The sequence below is a fragment of the Schistocerca piceifrons genome, unplaced genomic scaffold, assembly GCF_021461385.2.
Source record: "Schistocerca piceifrons isolate TAMUIC-IGC-003096 unplaced genomic scaffold, iqSchPice1.1 HiC_scaffold_1871, whole genome shotgun sequence".
Lineage (NCBI taxonomy): Eukaryota > Metazoa > Arthropoda > Insecta > Orthoptera > Acrididae > Schistocerca > Schistocerca piceifrons.
In genome coordinates, this window is record NW_025727758.1 from 414,958 (window position 1) to 435,165 (window position 20,208).

A 20,208-nucleotide genomic window follows, 5' to 3' on the forward strand; every position below is an offset into this window, starting at 1 on the left:
TTGTGAGAAATGCAGACGGCGCGGTTCGATGTGTGACCGCCGACGCACGGTGTTCCACACACTTTGCTGCGGTGTTTAGAGTTCGCGGCTTGCGCCTGCTGTGGACTTCTTTGGACGGCGTACAGAAATCTCGTTCACCCCCCTACACGGTTGCAGCTGCCACATTCGGTCAAATATCCCGCATATTACAACACGAGAGAACTCTTCTCTCGCTTTGTCGGCATTTTGGCAAGGCGCTGCATTGTTAATGTCAGGTGGTCAGCACAGTTTAAGCTCGCTGAGTTTGCTGTTATATTCATGCTCCAATCGTATTTGTAGAAGAAATATTTCCGAAAATTTAGAATTCTGGAAACGAGTGAATGACTCATGGCAGCTCTGTTTATCGCCTTCTGTCGGTCATCTTCCGTTTCTGTGGTAGTATGGTCACTGAGCGACACAGCTCATGGTTTCGATCCGCTTGCTGGTTTTATGTAATGCCAAAAATTAGTTCAATTTTTAGTCAGATCGGTCGACAATATTGTATTTACGAATTCTTTGAATAACGTAGGAATATTTTTACAGATAATCTACCTCCAAGAACACCCCCGACAATGTTTACAAACAAAATACTTCTGTGCCCTTACTATTAATCACAGCAGCGCCTAATATTTCTTTCACAGAACGTGCTTGCACTTTGCCCCTTCCTGACCACACAGCGCCGACACTGAAGGTACCGCCTCTGATGTGTACTGTGTACGTTACTGTCCGAAAACTTTCCGTAAACAATGAACGATTACGTACGTAAATGGTGAGAATAGCCTACTTGTATCGGACCCACAATACTCCTTTCTGGTACACAACTTAGGTACGTATAGTCATGCTCAAAAGTATCCGAACGAATCGAATTACATTTCGCCTAATTCGCATGCAACCCGCATAACGCAGCTGTTTAGGAGGTCCTCTAATCGCCCCTCAGTACAGTCGTTTGACTATTGAAAATGGTTCCAACAAGTCACCACTAGGAAACACTGCCCTGTATCGCAGTAACTCAAGATGTAAAGTAATACCACGATACTACAAATATTAGGCAACCCCTTATCACATATAAACTGTCCTTAACGCTTGTAAGCTCACATTTATTACAATAAATGACATACCTCAAATGTTACCACTCTCATTTTTATGTCGGATAGGTAATGCATGTAGTAAGTTCGTCATATTCATGATTTTTTCTTCAAAGTAACATACCGTACTTATTATTTAACGCAAAATGACATTAAAAACTTAAATTACACGAGCAGCTAGTTGAGAATATCTATGAACTTCAAATGACACGACGAACCGTCTCGTTCTGCATATGGATGCAAACCCAGGTCATGTAGACTAAGCAAAGATTTCGTGACTGACGGAAACTAACAGTCATTCCTCACTAGGCATACAGAGAGTGATATACCTCGATTTTAGACAGTATCAGTTAGCAAATATCAACTATAAATTACATAACGTAAATATTTTTAACGGAGGCGGATTCCTACCCAACATCAATTGTCCTTGTTAACGAACTACGAAAGATGTTAAATGTTGCTTCTTCACATGTAAATAATTTGAAATGCCGTGACGTGAAGCTTTGTGTTGGACTGGGGTTCGAACCCAGAACCTATTCTGAACAACATTTCTCCTCACACTGTCAATCGCCTACTCCTGTTCCGCTCGCGAATGTCGCGTGGTTGGGCCGATCGTCGGCAGGGCCTCTTATATTGGCTGCAATTCTTCAGTTTTTCTCGTCGTGGTCATTTCGCTGCAAGCCTGAAAGCCTCGAGGAGACGCGTTGGCACGCCACATTTTCAATTACATGCCACACGTCCTGTGGATACATTCAGTCGAGACCGTTCATAGCGACATCACTTTTAACGACTTATTGGCTATAACATCGAAATCTAATGGGCCTATCTAAACCGTACATGAATGCTGTATTTAGGCTATAATACAGGAATCTAATGGTCCCATCTAAACCCTATATGAATGCTGTATTTATAAAGTCCCTTGCGACTTACCCTTAAAATCTACGTATTTTTATTCCATTATCGGACGAATGTATCGGCTGTAAGATCCAATGTTAGTTTTTTTTGTTGCTTATTTGGGGAGGTAACTCTTATTTTCAAACATTCGATTTCTGCAGATTTTTGGTTTCAAATGAGGTGTCACAACGAATACATCGTCAAATGCAAAGGGAGTACGTACATCTTAGATGTTAAAAGCAAACTAATGTAACAGATTACGTTAAGTAGGGCAGTATATTGTAGTATGTCTTACTGTACAGCGTATAGTTCAGGATCGCTAACAAGAGATCCATTTTTTGCATTCACATGATACAATTGTATCGTCAGTTATTTCAGGAGTGAAATTTTTTTTGATTGGTTCAGATACTTCTTTCCCAGCTGTACTTCTTCGCTGAGGTTTATGGGCCAAGTTCGCAGAACCACTTTTACGTATTCTTGGAGCTGCTTCTGGATACACACTACCAGAACTTGTAGCATATTGGGAGTGTTGTCGTGTGCATTGTTTCTTCATTGCCCCCACCCCTCCCTGTATCTTCTTTATTTGTATTCTCTTCAATGTCTATATAATTGGACTCGAAATCCCTTAACTCTGATACTTGTTCGTCTATGAGACGTTAAGCGAAAATTTCCGCCTCGTTCAGGTCTCTATGACTCATTGTAGAAAATCTTCCTCAAAAGAAACACGTTTGCTCAACTGTGACAAACTGCTAATAATAATGGTTAGTCTATAAATCAACCATGAAAATGAAACTAAGCAACTAGATATTCGACAATGCGCCATCAAACTTGCATTCTCTGTTGCTAAAACAAATTTACACCGAATTAGAGTTGCGGTCGGAGGTGGCGTCAACCCAGTGCAAAATATGCCTTTGGGCACAAAAGTTAAAGTTTTTTTCGTTATTATTTCCTATTTTCAAAAGGGATGATGGGCGATCTGTTATGTTAAAATGTGTGGATAAAAGTAGTATTTCAAGATCGCTAAAACTCCTCTACTGATTACTAGTTTCAGATCATTGACGAGACTTCTACAGATCTAAAATATAAAAAGGTAGCATAAAAGAGGTCAACTATAGCATAATACGTTTTATGCTTAAAATTCCATTCACACACAAAAGTAGTAATAATTATTGGTACGTATCAGCCACCAGGCATTACACAGCGCCATAATCTGTTGAGCTGAATCGCTCTTTTTGCCATGCACACACTGAAAAATTTTATATACCGTGACAAAAATAATGACATGAAGTGCATTTGTTAAGTGGTGTACAGCTTTAACCTCAGCTGGTGCTTGATTTCTCAAAATTTGCAGTATAGATCCTTTTTTTTTCCCAAGACCGAGACACCAGTGGGGAGTACCTATGCGTACCGTCACAAATCAAGAACTGAACTTGCCGAAAGTAGGTCGTACTGGATACGCAGTGCGCGACGTCAGCCATAGAGGTCCGCTGCTCATAATGCCACTATTGTGTTGGAATGCACAGACTGTGACAGAGGTAACTATCACTCAGCCCATGTGCGGATGTAGATATTGCCCGTCACTCGCAACGCTGCAGGAACCAGGGAGTGGCTGTACTACGGTCGTCAGGGAACTGGCCGCCTGTGTAATATATGTATGTGTGTGTGTTTTTATTACACGAAAGCGCCGACTGCCAGATGGCGCCGCTAACCATGGAGTGTGTAAGCTCGATTCACAAAAATGTGCTAACGCTATTGACATCAGTTTATGGAGAGGCGGAGTACAGGCGAATTTCACAATTCTATATACTTACTCATTTTGATGTGTAAAAGAATCTTTTAGTGATTTCAAAATGTAGGAGAACATAGGATGTTACTTTATTGACGTCATTTTCGTCGCATCAGCTCACCTTGCTACCAGATGATGGAATGGAAGCAAAAGCAAAGTAAGGATTTGCTCAGAATAGACCTCTTACATAAAAACTGACACTTTAGCGTCAGAAAACGAAGTAGGGCAAACGTTCTACAAATAGTAGACAGCATAGTTTGACTATATAAATTTACCTTTTAGGGCAAGGGTTAGTCAAAGTAAAAATGACACCAGTCATAGTTGTAGAAGTGTGTCTGTTCTCTGGCAACCCGTTAAAAGCGTCAGTGAACTACAACCGACGTGGCGCAGTACAGAACCGTTTGACATAGAGATGAGAGTACGGCGTAGATAAACATTCCACGTCTAGATGTGTTTTGACCAGTGTCGTTAGATGTGGCCGGGTTGATCATCTGGTAACAAGTTAGGGTGAAGGTTCAAGGTTAAAGTGTCATGTAGGACACGAAAGTCTGACCAGTTGAAGACTGGGCACGTAGGTCGCCATCGCGAAACAGTGGACTGCCGGCTAGTGATGGGGAGCTCGTGAATGAGTCGTTCAAATGAACGCTACACTCCAGTGGACTGTGAACTAACCACTCAATTTCAATGAACTGGTACTTCAAATTCTTCACAGATAGCACACTCCACACTTTTTTCTAGTTCACTCACTCTCTTCCTCTCTGCCTCTCCCACTACATCGGCGCTACGTCACTCATTCTCCCTTCACTTCAGTCCTCCCTCTTCTGCCTGTCACGAATCGCGCGGTGTTTGTGGGGAACGATAGGTTTAGGAAGGGTTGGGGAGGTGAGGGGCGAGGGGAAGGCAGCGTCAACAGCTTCCTGCAGGGCTGACAACATTACCCGTGACTATTTGTGCAGTTATACTTCGCGTCTAAGGGTAGCCTACCGTTGGCAGCGCTTGCAGACAAATGATTATTAAAGATACAAACGAAGAGTCTGGCTGTGTGAGCACGCACAGCCAATATGAAAGTAAAATACCTACCTTCTGAGTCTGGAACTGAAGTGTGAGTCGAATCCACGCTTGAAAGATAATCGTTCATGTTGGATTGTTTATCTCGTAGACATTATTGAAATAATTACACTAAATATCAATTTAAGGATTGTCCTAATTATATTTTTAAAAATACATATGTATTTATGAATAAACATCAACGGATTTGGCGAATGTTCAGAGATTTCCGTTTGATAACATGATTTGTTCCACTTTTTTCCAGTCAGGCGATTTCTTCTGTCAGTTATAAGGTGTCCTGCCTTCGAGAACACTCTTTCACACGGCGTGGAGGTTGCAACAATACACAGTCGTATTTTTGCAAGTTCAAAGAGCGAGGGGTATACTGACAGCCGTTCAGACCACCCTGAAGTGGACTGCCGTGTCTCTGTAGCAGGGGCTCTTGTAAGTATTTGTCCACTTCCACCATTGCAGCAGCTCTCGGGTGTGAACTACTCTGCAGCCTGGAAAGCACTTCATCAAATTCGAGCCAGAGACTAGAAATAGATTCAGTGGTTGGAACTGAGATTGTTGCAGTAGCAGTGGATGTGTTTGTCACAAATCTCTCACAGTGCCTGATCAGGTTTAATTTCACCTTCTCAGCAGAATTTTTATCAGTAAAACCATTAATTTGAAATGGGGATTTAATGAAGTTGCTTTTGTGAAAATGGAATTTTCCTCTATATTTCGAAACCGTCATTTTAGGTCTTCACCTAACTTTTCCGCCATCTGTCGCACTTATACATGAATTTCAGTGTCATTAACAAAGCTGCAACACCATTTTTTCAGCGAGCGACTAAGGAGTATAACTTTAGAAGCAGTGACAACATTTTCACTTGACCTTTTCTCAGTGCAGTCTTTGAACACTTCCAACAGGTCACAGGCTTGTGTTACACTTGCAATGTCCTCTGCAGTCAGATTTGGAAGATCCGGATAATTCAGAGTGATAAGTGTCATTAGGGAATTCTTAACCTCGATTATTCTTCGCAGAATATCATGGGTTGAATTCCATCTTGTAACAGTGTCCCGTTTTAGTGTCAGAACTGGCTCTTTTAACTGTTCCTGCATTTTTTTCAGTCTCGTGCCGACCTGTGAACTTCTTTAAAAAATTGAACAATTTTTTTTTACTTTATTCAAAATGGGTTGAATGTGTGGAAGCCCATTCTGAGCAATTAAATTGAGTATGTGTGCAAAGCAGGGGATGTGTTACCAGGCTGTGAGTCTTATAGCTGCCACAATATTAGCAGCATTGTAGCTAACAACACACACAACTTTTTCTTGAATGGTCCATTCCCTTGTGACACGACACAGTTCTTCAGTGAGTTTTTCTGACGTGTGCCTTTCGTCGTATTTAAAGCACTCTAGGAGGGAAGACGCCAGCTCCAGGGCTTTAACGTAGTGTGCTGTCACCAACAAAAAACTCTCATTTGTGGTTGAGGTCCTCTCATCAACTGTCAGCACAACCGCTTCCGCAGAATTTATTTTGACTCTTACAATTTCTTTCATCATGGTGTACTGTTGTTGTAGTAGTGTATTGGAAATTGTCTTCCGAGCTGGCATTCTGTAAGCACCATTTAGTTCGCCTACAAAACTTTGGAAATGTTTGCTTTCCACTATGTTGAAGGGCAAATAATCCTTTACAACAATCTCCAGAAGTGTGAAATCTATCTCCTGATTTCTTTTGTTCGAAAGAGGTTTCGAAAAATACGTAGGTAATGTCCTGTGTTATTGATGCCTGCTGTCTGATAATGAGATGATACTGTTATTTTCTGCCACCGACTGCTGTTCGCTTCTGACAATTGCTGGTGTTGGTTCCGGATTGTCCGGGTTATTTGTCCAAGAAATATCGGAAGATGCAGGAGCAGGGGGCGTTAAGCGCCTGACTGACAATGACACTGTTGGATGCAGCACTCGAACATGACGTGCTAGATTAAATGTAATTCCTCCTTTATATGAAACACACTTAGAGCAACAGTTGCACTTTGCTTTCCCATCACCTAAATCTGTGAAGAAATCCCAAATTTCACTACTTTTACGCCGATCGCGAGTTGCTAGCCATAGAATAAGAGTGAGCAGACACAAAAACTGGTTTCTGAATAAAATAAATGGGGATTTTACCTGAAATTGTACCAATGACTACAGGTGACAGTTTACGTTTTGAATCTGGAGTAAATATTCTCAACAAAAATAAAATCTACAGGAAAACTTCTGAATAATTACTTTAACGTAGGTATATAGACTTTGTGACAGTGGTAAACATATTCATTCTATTTTGGATTAAATTTTAAAAGGAACATAAAATTGGATGGCATTTCATTGGTAGCCCTAGTTTGCAGTCCATGAACACAACAAATAAGGTTTCACTTAGCACATAACGACTTTTTTGGGCGCCTCATGAGAAACTGCCGAGCAAGGTTAAATGTAATACCTTCTTTATATGTGACAGGCTTCTTTGTTTATCTTTCCTTTGTCCCCTTCGACCATGCTCTATTTAAGTTAACTCAGACGCTGTAAGAGCGTAAAACGTTGCGTGCACGTTACTGCATAGTTCGGCCATCTGTTGGTAAAATTATGAAGTATTACGAAGCTTTGTTGTACGAGCGAGACGAAGCGAGCGTAGCCGCGGCTGAGCAACTTCGCCAGGCTTCCGTACTTCGTGAATGAACTACTTCATTTGAAGGCTTCACGGCAAAGGGTGAAATGAATGAAGTAGTTCACGCGACTGAACGAGTTCGACCCGTCTCTACTGCCGGCAGGAAGCTCGACAGAGGCCGGGGCTTCCCCGAGCAGCTGATGCAGTGCGGCCACACCTGCAGAAAAGTACTGGCTGTCATGGCGGGGGAGGGGGGATGTGCAGCAGCTAGGCTGACGTCACGGTGGGGACGACAGTGGCCTTGGTGTCGCAGGCATCCTCCGTCGCACACCGCAAAGCTGTCTGACGAGTAGGGATGTAGGTGCTTAGTTATTTTTGCAAAACGCTCCATCACATTGTTAATTTGTCAGTTCTTCATGGCAAGGATCGGTTCCTATACCAGATACGCGATGAACAAGACCAAATAGAACGAACTAGGATTTTCCGGACAACAGCATACAACTATTGTCATTGCAGTACATATCATACACTTTATGTAGCTTATAACATTGTTCTGTATTAATCTGGAAAGCATTGGTACTTAAAAAACTACTGTATACACCATATGAGGTTTGCAGGTGTAACAGTGATTTCTGCACCTTTAACAAATGATGCGATTTCTCACTTTGGATAGTTTTAGTAAAACTGGTTTGTCGACTGACGAGCTGCATTCTTTTCCTCTTCTACACAACGTTGACTCCCAAGAGGTGAGGCTCAGACTGAAGGCAGACTCAGAATTTCTGTGCTGGGATTCGACAAAGTGACTTCGCTAGAAGATTATGGGTACGAAACTCATTAAAACGTTGCGACAAGACGACGCCACAACTCGGCTGATAACCCGAGGAGAATTCATCGAGTGACCCCTCGGTTTCCGGGCTCGCGCCCCACCGCCAGGCCCACCAGACTCCAGGAAGCTGGAGAGAGCCTTTAATCTCCCCTGCACAGCCAACACAGCTGTAAGACTAGGCGACAGTGGTAAATGGTAGAATGGCGATGTTGAACAGCTGAAAAAAAATTTTGCTGTCATGGTTTCTTTCATGGTTTCAGACCACCCTTTCTCACTTCTCTTTCGCACTGCATGTGTCATTTCCTCACTGACGCAAAATGTTGGCTCTAGTGTCCTGTTGCACTTTCTTGGGCTCGCTCTTTGGCCAGCTTGTGTTCTAATTCATTCACAGGACTGCAGACTTTTACTTCTGATCATTCCAAGATGGGGTGCCACTTCCCCTTGCGCAGTTCTCATTTATGCCCTTATTTATCTAAGATTACTGTAATTTTTCAGGGAATCCAGCGTAACTGGACTGTCTGAGCATATTTCTCGTGAGTCGTCCTGAGCTTCTGTGCCTGTATCTGGAACAAGCAGCATTTTCTAAAATACATTTTCCAGTTCCTAAAATTATTCTCTGTTCCATGGCTCGAAATGCCTCGATAATGCCCACGTGTAGTTCATACACGTCAACAGCCACAGTTACTTTCATCATTTCCACCGGAAGATAGCGATGGATTTGCAGGTATGTGTGCAAACTCAGGAAGTAACTTAATGAACCATGATCGCTACACCTCAGAACTCTGACGGTGCTGAAATGACGGTCGAGTGGAGGATGATTAAACTGTTCTATCAGGACACAAGTGACTGCCCCTTTCCACAACTATAGACATATTCGTAAGGTACAAAGAAATAAATACAACAGGACTGACACGTCAAAAAGAGTGAGAGGTAAACTACACTCCTGGAAATGGAAAAAAGAACACATTGACACCGGTGTGTCAGACCCACCATACTTGCTCCGGACACTGCGAGAGGGCTGTACAAGCAATGATCACACGCACAGCACAGCGGACACACCAGGAACCGCGGTGTTGGCCGTCGAATGGCGCTAGCTGCGCAGCATTTGTGCACCGCCGCCGTCAGTGTCAGCCAGTTTGCCGTGGCATACGGAGCTCCATCGCAGTCTTTAACACTGGTAGCATGCCGCTACAGCGTGGACGTGAACCGTATGTGCAGTTGACGGACTTTGACCGAGGGCGTATAGTGGGCATGCGGGAGGCCGGGTGGACGTACCGCCGAATTGCTCAACACGTGGGGCGTGAGGTCTCCACAGTACATCGATGTTGTCGCCAGTGGTCGGCGGAAGGTGCACGTGCCCGTCGACCTGGGACCGGACCGCAGCGACGCACGGATGCACGCCAAGACCGTAGGATCCTACGCAGTGCCGTAGGGGACCGCACCGCCACTTCCCAGCAAATTAGGGACACTGTTGCTCCTGGGGTATCGGCGAGGACCATTCGCAACCGTCTCCATGAAGCTGGGCTACGGTCCCGCACACCGTTAGGCCGTCTTCCGCTCACGCCCCAACATCGTGCAGCCCGCCTCCAGTGGTGTCGCGACAGGCGTGAATGGAGGGACGAATGGAGACGTGTCGTCTTCAGCGATGAGAGTCGCTTCTGCCTTGGTGCCAATGATGGTCGTATGCGTGTTTGGCTCCGTGCAGGTGAGCACCACAATCAGTACTGCATACGACCGAGGCACACAGGGCCAACACCCGGCATCATGGTGTGGGGATCGATCTCCTACACTGGCCGTACACCACTGGTGATCGTCGAGGGGACACTGAATAGTGCACGGTACATCCAAACCGTCATCGAACCCATCGTTCTACCATTCCTAGACCGGCAAGGGAACTTGCTGTTCCAACAGGACAATGCACGTCTGCATGTATCCTGTGCCACCCAACGTGCTCTAGAAGGTGTAAGTCAACTACCCTGGCCAGCAAGATCTCCGGATCTGTCCCCCATTGAGCATGTTTGGGACTGGATGAAGCGTCGTCTCACGCGGTCTGCACGTCCAGCACGAACGCTGGTCCAACTGAGGCGTCAGGTGGAAATGGCATGGCAAGCCGTTCCACAGGACTACATCCAGCATCTCTACGATCGTCTCCATGGGAGAATAGCAGCCTGCATTGCTGCGAAAGGTGGATATACACTGTACTAGTGCCGACATTGTGCATGCTCTGTTGACTGTGTCTATGTGCCTGTGGTTCTGTCAGTGTGATCATGTGATGTATCTGACCCCAGGAATGTGTCAATAAAGTTTCCCCTTCCTGGGACAATGAATTCATGGTGTTCTTATTTCAATTTCCAGGAATGTATTTAGTGCTCGTTCCACAGGATCGAACGTGAAAAAGTGCTCATAGCTCATAAGGTATGCATTTTAGAACTTCATTTACTGGACCGTTTCTCCTTGATCGCCCTTTATAGAAGTGTCCATTCTTATTCTACTGAACTGGCTAATGCGCTATATTGCAGTATCAGTAGCTCCAGAGACATTCAAGCTTGCCTCTCCATTACTTAGTACTTACGTATTCCACTTTTTTGCGTATTGTTTCTTCCTGACTAATGTTTCAAACTTCAGTCTACTCTTCACCACTATTAAATTGTGAGCTGAGTCTGTAACTGCTGCTGGGTATGCGTTACAATCCAATACCTGATTTCGGAACCTCTGCCTGACTATAACGTAATGTAACTGGAATCCTCCTGTATCTCACGGCCAGCATGTTCTCCAGACATAAACCCTATCGAACATGGCTGGGATAGACTGAAAAGGGCTGCTTATGGACGACGTGACCCACCAACCACTCTGAGGGATCTACGCCGAATCGCTGTTGAGGAGTGGGACAATCTGGACCAACAGTGCCTTGATGAACTTGAGGATAGTATGCCACGTTGAATACAGGCATGCGTCATTGCAAGAGGACGTGCTACTGCGTATACCGTTGTGCACAGAAATCTAGACCACCACCTCTGAAGGTCACGCTGTATGGTGGAACAATATGCAAAGTGTGGTTTTCATGACCAATATAAAGAGCGGAAATGATGTTTATCTTGATTCTATTCCAGTTTTCTGAACAGGTTATGGATCTTTCGGAACCGAGGTGATGTAATACATTTTGATGTGTGTATCTACAGGCAGATCAGATTTGCAAACCTTTTTAGCATCAAATGCTAAGCAAAGTCCTAACAGAAAGCCTGAAGGTAGTATTATTGGACCTCCATTTACAAAGTCAATACCGTCTTCGGTTGCTCATATATCAGTTTTAAGTATGTGGGTATTTGCAAGTAACTTGAACCCTTTATAAGCTGTTTTAAATGTGTGTTTATATCGTCGAAATTTGTTGACAGTGTACCATAGTGGCTCTATTCACTCAATGAGTGAATATATTTACTGTATATATGATTGAGGGTTTGCGGAATATTATGACGTGTTTATCATATCTGTGAACATCTTGCATAATATTTGTTTTGCACTGGTGCTCTTACAATCAAAGACAAGTACACATTGTAAATAACTTTGTTTATTTACGTTTTGTACATGCAGCAAATAAAATAATAATTGTTGACACATTTCTTGTTATTCATTCTATCTTATATCCCTACATTATTCTTTAAATAACTGTTCTTTTTACGCTATAAATTCTACTTCCATTGTGTTCAAACCAACAGGAGCAACGACGTATTTCCGTTCTCTGTCTGTAAACAAGGCTCTACAGTTTCAATATTTATAGGGCATAGGTGCTGCAAGCATACATATATTTACATATTGTTCTAAATCATCTTATATGCAACATTCAGTTACATAACATACAACATCGTTTAATAGCGCTTTCACATATAGTTGCAACCGTATTTGTCTGTTGCACTGCATAGAGCACTGCATAACCAATACAACTTCACGACACTTGATAGTTTTAAATAAACACACTGTGTAGAGTCCTCTGCTGACGATGAGAACTTTAATTAGGGGTTTTATACAGGTCGATGATGGTTACCTTATTGCTACAGATGTTCATGTCAACAGGAAGTTGAAATGGATCGTAGTGTGTTGTCATCAACCTCTCAGTGTGCTTCATCGGCCAACGTTGCTCGTCCTAATTCATACCTGTAAATTGTGTTTTACATTACGACGGACATCCTCAGTTTCTACTATAACTTCACTCACAATCTCATGCTAATCCTACATTTACGTGTTTTGAACCATAAGCTGACATGTATGTACTGGTAAATAGTAGTATTCTGAAATGAACTGATAATATCATAGAGCTGTATGGTTTATATACCTCTCTGCAGTAGAGATGACCTCGAAATCCCAAGACTTAATGCAATAACATGCAAAAATTATATAGCACGACGACAGGGCAGTTAACACACTTTCTAAGCAGTGAAGACATAGTGAAAATAACACTGTGCAACGACTCTCGTCGGTAAGTACTATTTCAGTATCCACAGTCCAGTTCACATCAGGATACAGAGACCAAGACAATGGGAGAAGCAGAACTGATAAATCATTTGTAATTATTTGATGAAATTATGACATACACCTCAGGATCCAGAAGACAGCCCCTGGGTAATTACATATCCTGATGATTAAGCATGCACATAATCGAATCAGCACGTGTGAGGATAAAGAGATCTCTGGAATTAGCATTAGATTTGATCATCATGTGACGTCACAGCAGCGGGCAGGACGTGCAGCTGCCTCAAGCATGCTGCAACATGTGACCCTGTTTCTGTTGTGACAGTACTGAGGCCACTGGAACTGGAATATTTAGAAAGCGACAGTGAATCGTCTGTAAATAGAACTCTCACCCCATGCTTGAGATAAGCACATCAGCCTTCTCCACTGCTAATCCATTTCAAGATCCTCTACTGATGTCTGGGGAGATCGAATCCTGTCTGCATGAATGGGTCCTTGACTACATGCTTGTTGACTATTGATGACGGATTCCACTGAATTTTCCGTAAATGGTTGACAATCAAAGAGGACACAACGAGGTTTTCTGCTGTGCATGATGAGGGTCTCCTTGATTTCAAGTGTTGATGTTTTGCCTGTGGAGCATCTCGATGACTGGCCAGCTGAGGATTCTTCAGAATGTTCTTCCAGACCTTTAGGAGAGCTGATTTCTTAGTGCTGGGGTTGGGATGATGCTGAGAACAGGAAGTGTTAGAGCGATTGTACTCTGAATACATCCCATAACACCTGATTTAGTTTGACATCTATCTTCTTAGTATGAGCACTATTGATCCTGGTCGAACAGTAATCTTCAGCAACAGAGCACCTATGATAGGGTTAGAGCTATGGATCTCAAAACACGAGCATTAGCTCCTCATAAGATACCACCAAATTTTTAAGACTGTTGTTTCTCGTTTTGACTTTCGGTGCTACTTGTAAGTCAAGAGTTCTATCTAGCGCTGTTCCTATGTATTATGGTGTAATGCAGTACAACGAGACTTGGTCTCTGAATCTGCCTTCTGGTGTGCACTCTGACTGTCTTCTGCATAGATGTAATGCAGATACAATTATTTTCTGTGGATTTAGGTGGAGCCACTATTTCTTGATGTAAAAAGACTTCCATATCAGCATCATAAACGTTGAGGTTCTCAACCACCAAGCAAATGTCATCAGCATAAATCAATTTTTTTGAAGACTTTTGGTAAGCTGTGCATGTACAGACCAAAGTGGTAGTGGACTCAGAACAGACATTTGAAGTTAACTATCATTTGGTTTAAGTACCCTGCATCTGTCATTGTGAGAATGGATATGAAATGCTCTATTGTTTAGCATGTTGTTAAGTAAGTCCTTAAATTTACGACACAATCGTGAATTTCTAAAAAAAGTGCTTCTCACCAAGCAGTGTCGAGAACAACTGATAGGGCCAAAAAGGCAGCTACACTCACTAATTTCTGCTCATACTCATTTTCGATATAAGTAATTAGAGAGAGTGTCTCTTCCTTACATTACTTTCGCTTCTTAAGCTGGGCTAGTGCCCTTGTTTTTAACGATAGAGTGTGTTTTGAGTGTTACTATATGTTGTGAGTTGCACTCTGTAACTTTGTTGGTGTAACCAACAGTCTATGGAAAACATGGCTCATTAGTCAGAGTGGTATGTTTTCATTATTTCTATTTGCTTATTTCTTTAATATCTAAAAACATTTTACTATTCACATTCACCTGATAGGTACTTTCCAATTACTTACACAGCTCCAGGAAATGCTATTAAATGATGGGGCTCAAGGCTACAGAATTCTTAGCCAGGTAGTATTTACCATGATTGGCAAATCATCACGCAATACTAAGTAACTTTATTAAATTTGGTTAAATCTAAGGCAATTCCCTGTTTCTTGTTTCTTTTACAAGCCTGACAATAGTTGATTGGCAACCAAAACGTGTAATGAATGGTAAAGCAATGTGTTTTTGCGATCAAGAAAATTAAAAGGTTTCATAATTTAGTTTTAATCTTTTAGTAATACATAAGATCACTTATCTCCAGCACCTGATAAGTCAGGTCTTAATAAAATGTGATTAAGGACAAGATCATTCCTCGACTACTTCAGACTGACTTTGTTAAAAAATGTCTGTTTCTGATTTTCTGATCCCAATTACAGTCACAGTTGACAGGAGAGGTGAAAATGAAAATGTTTAAGTTTAGTAGAAGCAGTAATGTGGCTTACCAAACGTGTTACTCTTTGAACGGAAATCTGCTTAATGATGTGGTGACGGTGTTCATCTTTAATCTGAGGCTCTTATTTGGTTTGGACGCAGCGAGTAATCCTGGCGGATTGGAGGACGATGCTGTTCTTACTGCCGAGTCCTGGCATTCGCCTTATGAGTGGGTTAAAACCTTCCTTTAAAAAAACAGCACCTGCGTTTATTTGTCCATCGTTAAGGCATTTTGTTTCCTGTTACATTGTATTGGTAGTCTTTAAGACAAATGCTTAGAAACTAATCTCTACTATGATACGAAGGGATTTGTAAGATAACTTTGAAAGTCGGAGGTAAGTGCTATGTTATGTAGGAGAAACTGCTGTCTGAATGGTGTAGTGATCTATGTCTTTGTATAGTCAATAGCATAGCTACATCATATTTATAATTTCTGCTGTCATGACATTATATAGGTTTTGTTTTCAGCTAATGTAGTTATGTCAGTTATATCTCACTGAAGGTAATATTACAGATAGGGAAGTGGTCATGGATGTAAATGTGGTGGGAGATGTAACAATACGGGATCAAATTTGACAGTGTTCTGAAATATCTAAGTCGAAACGAGGCCCAGGGAGTAAACAGTCTTCTGGTAGGATTACAGGCAGCCTCGGGAGAGTCGGCCATGGCGGAGCTCTTCCACCTATTGTGCCAGGCGTATGAGACAGGCAAAGTACCCACAGACCTTAAGAAGAATGTAATGTTATCAATTCCAAAGAAAGCAGTTGCTGGTAGGTGTGAAAATTACTGAACTATCGGTTTAATAACTGATCGTTGTAAAATACTAACTCAAGTTCTTTACAGAAGAATGAAAAAACTGGTAGACGCTGACCTCAGGGAAGATAAGTTTGGATTACCGAGAAACGTGGGAACACGCGAGGCGCAACTTGACCAAATGAAGGGTCGGTTGGTAGGACACGTTCCGAGACGTCGACAGGTAACCAATTTAGTTTTGAAGTGAAGTGTGGAGGGTAAAAATCGTAGAGGAAGACCAGGTGGTGAATACAGTAAGGAGATTGGGATGGATGTGGGCTGCAGTATGTACTTGGAGATGAAAAGGCCTGCAAGTTATACAGTAGAATGGAGAGCTATTTTTAAAACCAGTCTTCACACTGAGGGGCGGAACAACATCTCTCAGTGTTATAACATCTTATTTTCCAGTTGGTGTATTTCCTCATTGTTTATAACTGACTGTCAGAGTACCTCTGAAGATGACGTGAGGAATACATATTTATTTAAAGTAGGGGTAGTTGAAGATCACAGGTTGGTGATGAAGGATAGATTTAGTGGATCCACTGTATTTTAATCTACTCGACTTGCTTAGCGATGATTCCTGCTTGTTTGTGAAGGGGCTGAGCTGCTCGTTAATTATGCCGCATGTCGGGCCGTGACAACAGTACGCAGTGTCATCTGTGTACAGGGCTTTTCTTTCGATCCTCGAACTTTAGCGATGTCAGCCGTGTTGTTGGTGTGTAGCAGTGGAGACGTGACTGTCCCACGTGACGTCTCTGCGGCTGGCTTAATAGTTGTCGAATGGTGATCACCAAGCAGCGCTTGTACTTACCTGTTTCCAGCAACGGTTTTAGTAAGCTGCACACTTTGGCATGCGAAGTTCAAAAGTAACGTTTCAAAGAGCAGCCCAGCATGCCACAACCAATGGAAGGCGCGTTCGCCGCCCACGAGAAAGCGTGCCGTCGTTGCGCCTGCCGTGTTGCGTTCAGCCTGCGTCGCTCTGCTGCTCAGTCCTGGGACCGGGTCACCTGTGCTGTGGTTGCCGCTGAACCCGGCTTGTTCTTGTGCCATTATGTTGCTCTATTCCTTGAATATTTTTAGTCTGTCTCGAAAGCTTTCCTTGTCACTGAGAGCACGGTAACCTATGATTCGGTGTTGTTTTTTGGTCTTTCGGGTTGGGAAATCATCTTCATTTTAGCTTGCTTCTATTTTAGAGAGACTATTTTCAGTTTCATGGCCGCGATGAAGAAACGTCTGATGTGTTTGAGGCAGGTGTCTTGTGAAAGGAGTGATTTATTTTGTTATCTTCCAGTGCCTCCAGTCTCCGAGCTGCTTTCTTTCCATTTCATATCCGTCAATCTTATAAAATAGTCGATGTTAAGCGGTTGCATTCGGATTTTCGAATATTATTTCTTCGTCGGTTTCATCGAATTTTGGATACCGTGGATGACCGTGAATGTTTTTCTAGCACTTTGAGGAACTTTTTTGAGGTCGTCAGTAATGAATGACATTCTCATCTGCTATTAAGGATGGCTGTTCCCAAATGGTGTGTTATGACCTGTTGGAACTTTTTTCCAAAAACTACTGATATTGTGGGACCTAATTCTTGTGATTACCTCGTGCATCATTTTGTGGGTTTTTCTTCTTATTAGGTCATTGAAAACGTTCAAGCCAATCGTAGCATATCCATTTGGTTAGTGCCGTATGGTCTATAGAACTTCCCTACTGTTTAATTTTGTTTCTTATGTACGTCAGGAGTCTTAAGGAGTGGTTTGAATAGTTGATTCGTTAGGTTTTGTGTTAAAACGTATCAATCTGATTTTTTCGACTATCCGATTTCGTGATTTTATGATCGTTTAAAGTTTTATTCCTAGTTTTTGTGGTTCACAGCACAATAAATGTGAGGTATTCGTTAGCTATGCAGTCGCCAAATTCAGTGTAGCTTCAGAATCTGGGTAGCAATGTCATACATAGTATATGTTCTAAGATAGAAGTGCCATAGTGATTGGTGATTGATAAAAGGCGGCGATGATTTCTGAGTCTTGCGTGATTCAAAATGGCTACAACTAGTTTAATATCTTTCTTGTTCAATTTTTCAGCAAATATCGCAGATCTAGCACTGAGTCTCCTGGGCAAAATGAGAGTATATAATTAACGAGATCAGTTGGCGGTTCCTCGGCAGGATACATCATTGTGGTGTTTTATATAAAAGATGCTGAAGCATCTATCTCAGATTCTACTACGGTCTGGTTTGGATTAATCAGGTCGGTGACAGATACAGTTATCTAGATTGATTTCTCTACCTGCTCATGAGGTATGTGCTGCGACTATAATACCAACTTCTTTTTCTCTTACTATGCCTTTAGGGAGTTTGTTTTTAGAGCAGAAACCCAGTGTGTTGACAATGCAGATAGTGGCAATATCTTTCTTAGGCTTGAATGTGAAGATTAATTCTTGTTTCCTTCTTGTTTCCTAGCGTCTCAGGCTAGGTTGGGCATAGGCCTCCTTGTCTATCACTATGGCGATATAGACGTGGATCCGTGTTCGCCAAAGAACGTAGTAGGAGCTTTTTAGAAGCTGCTGTTATTATTTCCCTTCTTTCAAATATCATGTTGCGAAGGGCTGTAGTGAAGACTCAGAGTATGTTTTCCTTTTGATTGTTTTCGTGACATTCTTGGACGAAGGCCGCGATAGTTTCATCAATGCGCTTAATGTTTTCAGTTTTGTTTGCTGAGATAGGCTGTTTTGGTCTTTCTTTGCAACTCTCATCACATTTTGGTACTTCTTGTTTCGGGTCTATTTTGCAATTAAAAATGCGATGTGCTCGACCCCGTTCTTCACATTTCAATTTATATCGCAGCTTTTCGTGGCTTATTGGAAAGTGTTGCAATATGGACGTTTCTGTTATTGAGGAGGTAGTGTTTAAATAGTCCAACCTTGTGAGGTACACAGTGCATTCTGAAATGGTGAACAAGTAGCTTGTTAGTTGGTTCTTTTTAACTATAGGTGACTGGAAGGAATAGCGGAGAATGTTGATTTAGTTTCCCGGTACCTTTAGGTCCCCTTCAGTTTTTTCGTTTGTTGTATCACGGTCAAAATTGGTTATGACAAAGGCGAGCGTGAGTCTGTATGGTTTCTCTTTTGCTTAGTGTTTGGCGTGCGGTGTGATTACTGTTACTGTTGCTTCAGATCGGTAAGTAACTCAAACTGTTCTCTCGGGTTTCGATATCTGATGGGTGTGTTGTGATGTAGGCAAACTTTTTCGGATTTTTTTGTGAACGACTTGGTGGCCCAGGCAACTGTTTTAGTGCAGGTTACAACGATTTGGTGGTTTCTTTGCCACCTTCTTAGTTTATAGTTTATTGTAGGGTTTGCTAATGTGTCATAAGTTGTGTTAGATGTGTTTTAATTCCATCTGCATCCAACCAGTTGTAAACCTTGTTCTTCGTGAGATGTATTTGGACGAGTGTAAAATTTTTGTAATTAGAGTACCGTGTTTGTGGCGGCTTTGCCTGTTTACTTCGGGTTTCTTGTCTGGGTTTTCGGCTAGTTCGCGTAGCGTTGCGTTTCTGGAGATCTGGTGCAGACAGAGTTCCTTGCTTCAGTCTGGTGCGCTGAAAACTGTAGTTGCATATGGGAAACAGGACGATCGATAGTCCCCACGCCCTGCTTGAGAACGCTCGCAGTCAGCGTTGAGTTCTGTGCCTTTAGCCTCGGCAGATGCGAGTTGGTCGTCCCTTTCTCAAAGTGTGGCGGTTGTGCAGACTGCCGATCCCAAGTCAGAATCGCTCTGACAATGCTGCGTTTGACGACAGTGGCGCGAGTTACGCACGATGCACTTTGCAGGGGACATCGTCTGAGTAACACGTGTGCTGTCGAACAACTACGTACATGTAACAACAGTTCAAGAATGCTTGTCTCCAGGTATATCAGAGGAAAGCCCTTAATAGGTATATCGGTTGCAGAAGTTAATGCTTGATACCCCACGAGTCATAGGGTTGTAACAGGTGATTCCCTGACCACTCATATCAGCTCGCTACTTCGCCTTTTTGAAGACCAGACCGTGACAGCAGCGGCTGTAAGCAGCAGCAGGGAGTGGCCAGTGGTGGGGCTTCCAGTCCTCTGCTGCTCCTGATTGGCTGAAAGGCCCACGTGTAGAAGGATTTCGTGGAGAGGCTCGGAGCTCGGGGAACCGAAAGCTGGCCGTCGGCGCCCGTGTGGCCGATGTGGCGGGTCGCGGGCTCTCTGGAGCGGAGTTCTGTGTCGCGACGCACAGTGTTCTCGAGTTTCCAAACGCGTTCTCGTTTGCGCGCATCCATTACCGCTTAAGAACTTTCCTGTCGTTATCTGCGAATGTTGCATACTAATTAGTGTGGGCGTTTACGGCGAATTGTTGCTCAGGGAAAACTCGGTGATGTTAGCTAAGTGGCAGTGGTGCTCC